The sequence below is a fragment of the Thalassophryne amazonica genome, chromosome 16 (genome assembly GCF_902500255.1).
Source record: "Thalassophryne amazonica chromosome 16, fThaAma1.1, whole genome shotgun sequence".
Taxonomy (NCBI): domain Eukaryota; kingdom Metazoa; phylum Chordata; class Actinopteri; order Batrachoidiformes; family Batrachoididae; genus Thalassophryne; species Thalassophryne amazonica.
Window position 1 is genome coordinate 48221112 of NC_047118.1, and position 10835 is coordinate 48231946.

The window sequence follows — 10835 nt, forward strand, 5'->3', positions numbered from 1 at the left end:
CTCCCGGGTGCAGAGGCTACCTGGGAAATGCCCAGCACAACCAAACTGCACCCCTCCAGCAACGCCGACACTACGGCTCACCCGGCTGGAGTCAGAGGAGAAGAGAGGGCATAACAAAAACAAACAAAAAAAAAGAAAAAAAAAACCCAAGTACCACCCCATCACCCCCCAGGGGACCGTCCCATCAAACCCTGGGGAGGTGAAACAAAAAGAAAGACTAACAGACCAACATACAGTTGTTTGGGTCCTTTTTTTTTTTTTTTTTTCTTAGACAGGCTGCAGGGTCACAACCCCAGACACAAACAGTGGAGAAAAAAAAAAAAATCCCACACAAAAACCAACTCAAAAAACACCCACACGAAATGAACTAACACAAAACAAATCAGTGACGTATACCATTAAGCTCAAACAAATCGAACACACCTGTTCTAACTTAAGAGCTTAACGGTAATGTGACTAAGTCACCAAAAGAGGGAGCCAAAGTGCTAAAAATGAAAAAAACCCCTTTGGTGACAGAAAACAAACGAGCTGCATCTCCGTACGCAGCTGTGTGCAACACACAACCAAAATGTGCTCAACTAAATAACGCCGGAGCTGATACAACAGACGCAGTAGTTATCTTTATCCGGGGAAACGGGGCTACAACTGTAACAGGAAGCTCAGCGACCCGTGCCACAGAGCTCCGCCGTGCGCGTGCACCCATTACAGACACACTCTTGCAGCTCCCGTTTAAACCTCTTATCCGGTCGGAGCGTGACGCGAAGCCGTCGCCAGTCACACTCCACCACGACCCACGGATAAGGCACAACACAGGAACACGGCTGCAAGAGAGCACAAATCAATATTCAGCAATGGGTCTCAAACACGCACCATCCGGGCGGAGAGCACCCGCAACTGATCCGGATAACTACTGAACGTCTGCTGCCGCCTTCCCGGCGCGTTACCGTCTCTGCTACCGCTGGGTCCGTGATGTTTGGCCCGAGTCTGTGAAAGAAGGAACCATTATGTGAGTCCACACTCTACACACAGAGAGACCACTCAAAGGTGTACATAAACAGCAAACACTTCCTGGCTTCATTACTAATCAGCTTCCCAACCTGCAGGCATGGAACATCCAGTTCACAAAACTCCACTGCAGTGGAAGCCGATACATGACTAACGTACAGCTCAATATAATAAGGTGTGAGGGACACCACATTTACTGACTGTATAAACGTTAGTCACAAAATCTAACGTACCTCAGGAAGTGTGCTGACGAGCGTGAGACCTCACCCTCTCCTCTTTCACAGACCGTGCATCAAACCCTGGACGTTCTCTGCATCCACTGATGATGAGATGGCTCCCGAGACGACGATCTCACCCGTCTGGTCACAAGGTCGAGTCTCTGGCAAATACACACTGTATACTCCAGTCTTAAATGCCACCATGTTCCAATCCATATAGATGCACCACAGCTGTGAGTCCTGACGAGCCGCAGGTGATCAGGGTGAGGTCCTGATAACCTCAGTAACGCAGCCACTCAGTCCCAAATGCAAGCCACCTGGAAGGAAAACCAAAAGACAGAAACAAAAAGGCAGCCAGGCCCCCCCAGCCATACAACAGTAAGAACAGGTTCAATAAAACAGCAATAAAACATCTTCATAAAAGTGCTGTCCACATTAAAATGCCTGAGTTTACAATAAAAATCCATGCGTTGGTGAGCTTTCTTACATGCCTGGTCAATCTGGTGCTGAAAAAGGTTAATCCACTGTCAATACAGGTTCCAAGGTATTTATAGTTCTGTACAACTTCTACAGCCAGTCCATTAATAACTACAGGAGAAATGTCATCCTGCTTTTTCTTAAAATCAATTAACATCTCTTTAGTTTTGTTCACATTGATATCTAAAAGGATGACTTATACCAGCTGATAAAATCTGACACCACAGGGCCATGGTCTTGATCATCTGAATTTAAAAGAGACACAATGACAGAATCATCAGCAAATTTAACAATAAGTCGTCCTTGATGTTCACTTTGACAGGTTATATATAGAACAAATAAAAGAGGTGAAAGGACACAACCCTGTGGTGAACCAGTGGAAGAAATAAGAGCATCAGACAAAATGTCATTGACTCTAACCCGTTGAGATCTATTAGTTAAAAAATCCATAAACCAGCATAAAATTCCTGGGTCAATGTTGTGCTCATTTTTAACCCCTCTGCTAGAATATGTGGCTGAATGCAGTTAAAAGCAGAAGAAAAATCAATGAATAAAAGACATACAAAGGTTTTAACCCACCTCTAAATGTGCAATTACTGTATTCAGTAAAGTGCATAGTGTATCATCAGTTCCTCTACCTGACCTGTATGCAAACTGAAGAGAATCCAAATCATCTTTCACAAAGTCTAAAAGAGCATTTTTCACAATTTTTTCAAATGTCTTCATCACTAAGGAGGTAAGTGCAACAGGCCTATAATCGTTTAGCTGCTTAGGAACACAGATTTTTGGCACAGGAACAATTAAGGAGTCTTTCCATAAACTGGGGACCTTGTGAAGATAAAGAGAACATTCAAAAATAAGATAAGATCTCTGCCAGCTGATCAGCACAGTTCCTAAGAATGCGGCCACCAATGCCTTCGGGGCCCAGACTTTTCCTCTCCTTTGTGGTCCTGAAAAGCCTCTGAACCACTTTCTTACTGACACGGATGGAGTTCTGTCAAGGAGCTGCAACCTTGAAGAGGGACTGTTCTTTACTAAAATCATAAATGTTAAAACGATTATAAAAACCATTCAGTTCATTGGACAGATTATAGTTGGACTTATTTCCAAGGGAGATTGGGGCTTTCCTGGACTGCATTCCCATCATTGCCTTTACCCCATCCCAGGCTGGGCGGGAATTATTGTTGCGGAGAAATGACTCCACTTTGTCTTTATAGTTATGTTTAGCAAACTTAAGTTCCCTCTAAACTCGTTTCTGTAACTCTCTGTACCTGGTGGTGTCACCTTGGTTATAACAGATGTTGCGCTGATTAATTATATTTTTAATAGATTTGGACACCCAGGGTTTATTATTAGGATAGATGGAGATATGTTTACAGGGGATAACCAAGTCCTCACAAAAAGTTATATATGTAGTGACTGTCTCTGTGAGATCATCTAGATTGCTGCATACGCCTTTAAATAAGTCCCAATTTGTGCAACTAAAACAGTCCTGCAGACTGAAAACTGCCTCCTCTGACCAAACCGGAACCAGAGGTGGGAGGTGGAGGAAGCCGAAGCTACAGTTCTTTGAGCTTGGTGTCCGATGGGAGAGCTTTGGAGAAGACAAACTGGTCGGGGGAGGTAGTTGGACCCCGGTGGTGTTAGCTAGTGGCTTGACTGGGATTGTGGTGGCGTGTGTGTTTTCATGGAGACCGACGACGAAGGAGGAGGGAGCTCTTGGGTCAAGTCAGGGAGGAAACAGAAAAGTAAGAGTGGCAGTTCATCTCGGGAGCCAGGACTGGAGGGCAAAGGGGGCGCTCCTAAAAACCTGAGAATGGACTCGCATAAGGAATTTAAAGTTATTTTCAAACTGATGAGCGGCTGAGCGGCTTACTTTCAGTTCGTTTAATCCTATTGGGCTTGCTAAAACGTTGAAGGCTGAATTAGGAGAGGTGGAAAGTGCACGTATCTTGGCTGATGTGAAGTTATTGATTGTTTGTAGATCTGCGGCACAGGCGGCAAAGGCTCTTTCTTTGGAGTCGGTCTGTGGTAAGCAGATTGAGAGTTTTATCCCTGGCGCTAAAGGTGATGGTTTGAAAGGGGTCATGTACAGAGTGTCTTTGGGGATGACAATGGATGATCTAGTTAGAGGTGCGGAGGGGGCCAAAGTGATTGCAGCTTCTCGAATAAAGGTTTTCAAAGAAGGGGTGAGGAGAGATACAACTACTGTTGCTCTGACCTTTCAGGAAGATGCGCTGCCAGACAGAGTGTTCCTGGGCTGTCTTGCTTTTAGAGTGCAGTCATATAGAAGGCCACCGCTTAGATGCTTTAAGTGTCAGTGGTATGGTCATGTTGCTGCAGTCTGTCGGAGGGCTTGGAGATGTGGTAAATGTGGGGGAGACCATGAGTTCTCGGACTGCACAGTGGTGGTGCCGAAATGTGGGAGCTGTGGGGGAGGCCATGTTGCTGGCAACAGGGAGTGTGAGCACTTCAAGACAGCGTTGAAAGTACAGGAGTATAGGGAAGTAAATGTGGGAGTATCATACGCGGATGCTGTTAGGCGCATTGCAAAGTGCAATGGCACTGGAGGACAGGTGCGGTTGGAGCAGTGTGGGCCTGCACCTATGCCATCTGCACCCCAAGGGTCAGTGGTGGTGAACTCTGTCAGTTTTTTAGCCTTCATTGGGGAAGTCCTTAGTGGGGTGAAAGTGGCAAGTAATAATTCTGATGTGGTTAGAACTGTTGTCGAGGCTGCAGAAAGGGTCTTGGGGGTTGCTGAGGTGGATCCAGCATATCTACATAGCCTGGTTTTTACCAAGGACAGAGTGATGAGCAGTGGTGTGATAGATTCTCCGTATGGAGATGATACTTAGACTACTGATGTTTTACGTTCTCCAGTGGAATGCACATAGTTTGATTTCCAATGGACAGGAGATGAAGCGGTTTATAGGTACATTTCATGAGAGGCCTAAAGTCATATGTATCCAGGAAACATGGTTGAAGCCCTGTCTGGATTTTGTGGTCCCAGGTTATGTCTGTTTACGTAAGGACAGGCCTTCATGCGGTGGGGGTTGTGCTACTTTCCTGTTGCAAGGTGTCCAGTATAGGAGACTAGATATCACTTCAGACCTTGAATGTGTGGGTGTGGAAGTTTGAAGCTCAGAAGGTAGGTTTTCGATCATCAATTTTTATAACCCATGTCACTCTCTGGATCTGGGGGTTTTGGATCAGGTAATGCAGCAGGTGTGTCTCCCTGTGGTGTGGGTTGGGGATTTTAATGCTCACAACCCACTGTGGGGTGGTAAAAAAAAGGGACTCTAATGGGGTGGTTCTGGAGGATTTCCTGGATAAGTATGGCTTGGTGGTGCTTAATGATGGGAGACCCACTAGGTATGATTTGAGGACTAGGAGTACATCATGTATAGATTTAGCAGTTGCTTCAGCTGTACTTGCTGGGTGTGGTAACTGGGATGTACTTGGTGGTTACACTATGGGTAGCGATCACTTCCCTATCTTGTGTGGGTTTGAGAGAGACCTCCGGTTAGCGCAGGAGGCCCAGTTGACTAGATTTAACTTCCAGAGGGTGGACTGGGGCAGATTTTGTGAATGTATTTTGGAGTTTGTCGAAAAGGTGACCAGTGATGGAAGTACGCTTGAGTGGAGTAGGTCCTTATGTGGGGCTATTAGGACCCCAGCAGAAAAGGCCATTCCAGTTATGGCAGAGCGGCAGGGGAAAAAATGGTGCCATGGTGGAGCCAAGCTTGTGATCATGCTGTTCGAGCCCGTAACAAGGCCTATCGGACGTTGAGAAAGTTCCCGACCACTCCTAATGTTGTTGCGTTTAAAAAATGTAGAGCTGCAGCCAGGAGGAAAATTTAAACAGCTAAGCGAGAGAGCTGGCGACAGTATTGTGGAACTTTGGGTGCTCAGACTCCACTTCGACAGGTCTGGAATATGATGCGCCGTATGGCTGGGATTAGCAAAGGGGTTGCGGTTCCTGTTTTGAAAGAGGGCACTATAGAGGCTGTGGACAATAAAGTAAAGTCTGACCTCTTGGCGAAAGCATTCCAGCGGGTCTCCAGTGACATTAATATTGATGCAGATAGTCTGCTGAGGAGAGAGATGAGCCTTCTTCAGGAGGGGTTTAAGTTGGACTGCAGTACTGATAATTCTGCTGTGAACAATCTCTTCTTTTCTATGAAGGAGTTGAAGGGAGCGATAGAGCGAAGACGGCACACTGCTCCTGGTATAGATGGCCTGGGGTACCAGCTTTTCCAGCATTTGGATGCCATCGCGCTGGATGAACTGCTGTCTTTGATTAATACAGTGTGGGCAGAGGGGTGTCTTCCAGAGGGCTGGAAATGGGCAATCATTGTGCCCATTCTTACACCTGGCAAAGAGGCAGGGAGCCCCTTGTCGTATAGGCCTATTGCTCTTACACGTGTGATATGTAAAATTATGGAGAGAATGGTTACGGATTGGTTGGTATTCCACCTGGAGCTGGGGGGATATTTTTCATCTTCCCAAAATGGTTTTAGGCTTGGGAGAGCATCAATGGATTCTGTGTTGGTTTTAGATAGTGATATTAAGAAAGCATTGAGCAATCGAGAAGCTGTGTTGACGGCTTTTCTGGATATTGAAAAGGCATATGATATGCTCTGGAAGGATGGTCTTATAATAAAACTTTTTGATGCAGGTATAAAAGGGAGGATGTTGAACTGGATTAAACACTTCTTGAGTGCTAGAAGTGTTCAGGTTAGAGTGGATAACTGTTTTTCTGATGCCTTTCTTTTTGATAATGGGACCCCTCTGGGCAGCATTATCAGACCTGTCCTTTTCAGTGTTATGGTTAATGATATCTTTGATGCTGTTGATGGTAGCTTTGGCAGATATTTATTTGCGGATGATGGGGCCCTTTGGAAAAGGGGCATTAATGTTACACACCTATTTACTCAAATGCAGTGTGCATTAGATAAGGTACAGGGCTGGGCTGACAGATGGGGATTTCGATTGTCTGCTTCCAAAACTAAGTTTGTGGTTTTTGGAAGGAAGAAGCGTGGTTGTGAGCAATCTCTTACACTGTACGGTGAACGTATTGCAAGGGTTAAATCGTTCAAGTTCCTTGGAGTAGTGCTGGATGAGCGACTTACGTATAAAGATCATATACAGACAATTGTGGATAAGAGTACTAAAGTGATTAACGGTATGACGTGTCTGACTGGAACATCATGGGGGGCTGACTGCACCGTGATGTTGTCTATTTATAAAGCTTTAATTAGGTCCGTGTTTGATTATGGCTGTGTGGTGTATGGGTCTGCAGCAAAGTCTTTATTGGGAAAACTTGACATTGATCAAACTAAAGCACTGATATTGTGTGTTGAAGCTTTTAAAACTACTTCACTTCCTGCACCATTGGTCGAGTCGGGGGAAACCCCTTTAAGTCTGAGACGTATAAAACTGGGATTAAACTATATAGTGAAATTAAAGGGGGCTGGAACGGCGCTTTCATCCTCTTCTGTGTTGGATGACAGTTGGGAGTTTGGAGGTGGCACAGATACACGCAACGGCAGCTGTTTTCTGTTTTCACTAAAAGGTCGATTACAGGGGCTTAATTTTGGTAATAGTAGTGTTGCTCCTCCAGTGTTCTGGCCAGTAACTCCACCTTGGCTGTGCCCTGTGCCAGATGTTGATTTGTCATTGACAGAGTTGCATGAAGATTTTAAAGACTTATGTAAATGTCCATCTCAGGACTGTGTGGTGAGGCATTACCCAGATTTACACAGATGGTTCGAGGGATCCGACAACTAGACGAGTGGGTTTTGGTGTTTATGTTCCTCAATTTGGGTTCAGTAAGTGTCACCGTTTATCTGACGGCATTTCTGTGTTTACCGCTGAGTTGTTTGCGATCCTCTGAGCACTGTGGTGGGTAGAGGACGCTGGACTTAAAAGTGTGGTAATTTGTTCTGACTCTCTGTCTTCACTGATGTCTTTAGTGGGTGGAGGGTGCGTGGCCAGAGCAGATGTGGTTAGTGAAATTTTGATGTTGCTGTTTAAACTTGGGGAGACTGGGTGTTGTGTGGGGTTTCTGTGGGTCCCAGCCCATGTGGGAATTCATGGGAATGAAATGGCTGATGCTACTGCTAAGGCCGGCTTAAGGACTGACGCCATCCTGTTTCACATTCCTTTTAGTAGAATGGAGTGCCGTAGTTTTGTTACTGGTAGTATACACCAGCAGTGGCAGCACATTTGGGATACTGAGACCAAGGGAAGACACCTTCAGACTATTGTTTCAAAAGTAGAGCAGGGTAATGTGTCACTGGGTGCCTCACGTCATGATGATGTGAAGTTGGCAAGGCTTAGGCTGGGTCATTGTGGGTTAAACAGTGGGCTATATGTGCTTGGGAAACATCTGGACGGTTGCTGTCATTTTTGCGGTGTCACTGAATCTGTTCTTCATGTGCTAATACACTGCCCTTTGTATGCAGAGGATAGAAGGGTCATGTGTTGAGGTTTGGTAGATCTGGGTTGTAGTACCTTTTCTTTGAGGACATTACTGGGGCATGGAGCCTCCCCAAAGGAGAGAGCGAATTTGGTAGTTTGTTTTTTTAAAAAACTGTGGCTTGTATTGGAAAATCTAGGGGTGCTGTGTCTATCTCACTGACATTTAATAGGTGTTCTGTCTTATGACCTGAGGGGGGCAGCAATGCACTGACCGTGCCTAGCCTACCGACACCCAAGAAGAAGAAGAAACCGGAACCAAACGTAGCAATAGTTTGAGTTTCTTCAGGACCGGTTTATAGGACGGAAATCAAACACAACACTGTGATTCGAGCCACTGAAGCGAAGCGGGGTTCGAGAGATACATCTGTAGCCTCCCCTCATTGAACCAAAACAAAGGTCCAGTCGTTTACCATTACGAGTCGGACAAGTCACATATTGTGAACAATTATACAGCGATGTCCCTGGCTGACAGTGACTGAAATCGCCCATAACAAGAACCGACGCATCAGGGGACAAAGCCTGCAGCTGCATCACGGTCCTGGCTATAGCCTGGGAAGCTACGTCAGCATTAGCCCTTGGATGAATGTAAACAACTGTTCCAAATAGCTGTGGAAATTCCCGAGGTAAATAAAAAGGTCGAAGAGACACCATGAGGAGTTGTCTCCCTAACAATCACCGTGTTACACCAGTTTTTATTGACATAAAGACAAACTCCTCCCCCTAGCGATTTGCTTGTCGCAGAGGGGTCTCTATCCAGGTTGAAAGGCTCCCCAAAGCCATCTAATTCCAAATCGGACTGAAGGTCTTGTTCTTTGAGCCATGTCTCCATTAAGGCAAGAATGCAAGCACATCGGAGTGACTAGACGGTGGATAAAATAATCGTAGGCAGAGGTATCCAACGGAGGCCCTGTCTCTTTACTCTTTGGTGCACGCCACCACGTCTCCGGCCCATGGCGTCCAGCATAATTTTCCACTGGAAGCTCAGGACAGATGATTTCCGTGGGAAATGTCACCATGGGATCTACAGTACCAACAGCATTATTCTGTAAAAACAGGAGGAATTCACGGCTGTACCGTGGTTCTCCAAGTCCACAATAAAAGTGCCAAAGAAGCATAAAAAGTAACAGGAGTATCATAATACCCCGGCGAGTTATAGTTTTTGCTTCCGTAACACCCCAAACCAGTAAATTCAATATAAGACGAAAGTGAACCACACAATACTACAACACACACACACACTGCTGCTACCAATCGCCATTACCAGCGCCATAGTCTGAACGCTCCCCACGTTGTCCATTCCGCTGCTCCCATATTGTGTTTGGGGTCACCACAGTGGATACAGCCAGATCCGCACAGGTAGTTGGCACAAGTTTTAGGCCAGATGCCCTTCCTGACCCAACTCCAGTTTTACCTGGAGAAACACACACAGCCGCTAGTGTTCCAAAGATTTCAAGACGGCCCGCTCCACTGCCAACCCGCGCTGACAGACCCGCTCCACATTCTAGGACGACCCGCTCCAGTCTCAAGACCCACTCTACTTCTCAGTTGAAAGAATCACTTATTTAATGATATAAATGAAGAAGGAATAACACTTACTAACAGACATGACTGAGTGAACATGACGTGCACTGCAGATGACGTTTTTATATTTAAGGATTAAACAATGAGAAGCCGTGCATTATACAGTTTGAATGCACGACGCGGAGTCTAAAACACCACGATGCGAAGCAAGGATAGAACCGTTCTCTTCTTTCCCATCTTCAACCTTGTCCAGTTTGTCCGATGTTAAATCTTTACGCTGTTGCTTTTGCTGTTCTTCTCGTTTGCTCTCCTCCTCATTCCCCCATTCACCCTGTGAATGTTGGCACGTGGTCTTTACCTCAGCACTGCCCCTGTACCAGATGCATGTTCTTCCAGTGTTTACACTGGTTCCCTCCAGCTTCCTCTCACATCCAAAGACATGTAGGTTATGTGAATTGGAAACTTAAAAAAAAAAAAAAAACTGTAGGTGTGAATGTGTTTGTTTGTCTATATGTGGCCCTGCGACAGACTGGTGTCCTCGCCAGGGTGTACACCGCCTCATGCCTTATGACTGCTTGGATAGGCTCATGCCCCCTGTGACCCTTAATTGGAGTAAAAGGGTATAGAAGATGGATGTTTATCACAAAACAACTTATGGATGACTATGAAAGGTAATGATAAATGAAATGCATTTATATAGTACTTTCCATCTGAATCACATCCTTAAAGTGTTTTACAATGATGCCTCTCATTCACCCACACCAATGTCAAGGTGCTCACCACACACAAGGAGTAACTTAGGGATTACTGATCTTGCCCAAGAGCCCTTAGTGATTTTCCATCCTAATGGGAGTTAACCTTTTTCTACTGACAGTGTCCTCTGATTTTAAAACTACTGCCAGGAATCTCGGGATAACCTACCATCCCTGGTTCTCAAGACCAGGCACCTAAGTGGCTCTCCTCTACTCTTTTCTACTCTTCTATTTTACTCTTCCTTTTTAGATATATCTTAGTATGCAGCCAATCTGCTCTGTACAAGCCTGATCCCGTCAGATCTCAGAAGCTAAGCAGTGCGGGACCTGGTTAGTACTTGGATGGGAGACCCCTTTGGAACACCAGCGGCTGTGTGTG

General features: G+C 45.6%; 1 pseudogene; it reads left to right on the forward strand.

The window, feature by feature from the left end:
* The first annotated feature begins 10716 nt into the window (after positions 1 to 10716).
* Positions 10717 to 10835, forward strand: LOC117528798 (annotated as a pseudogene).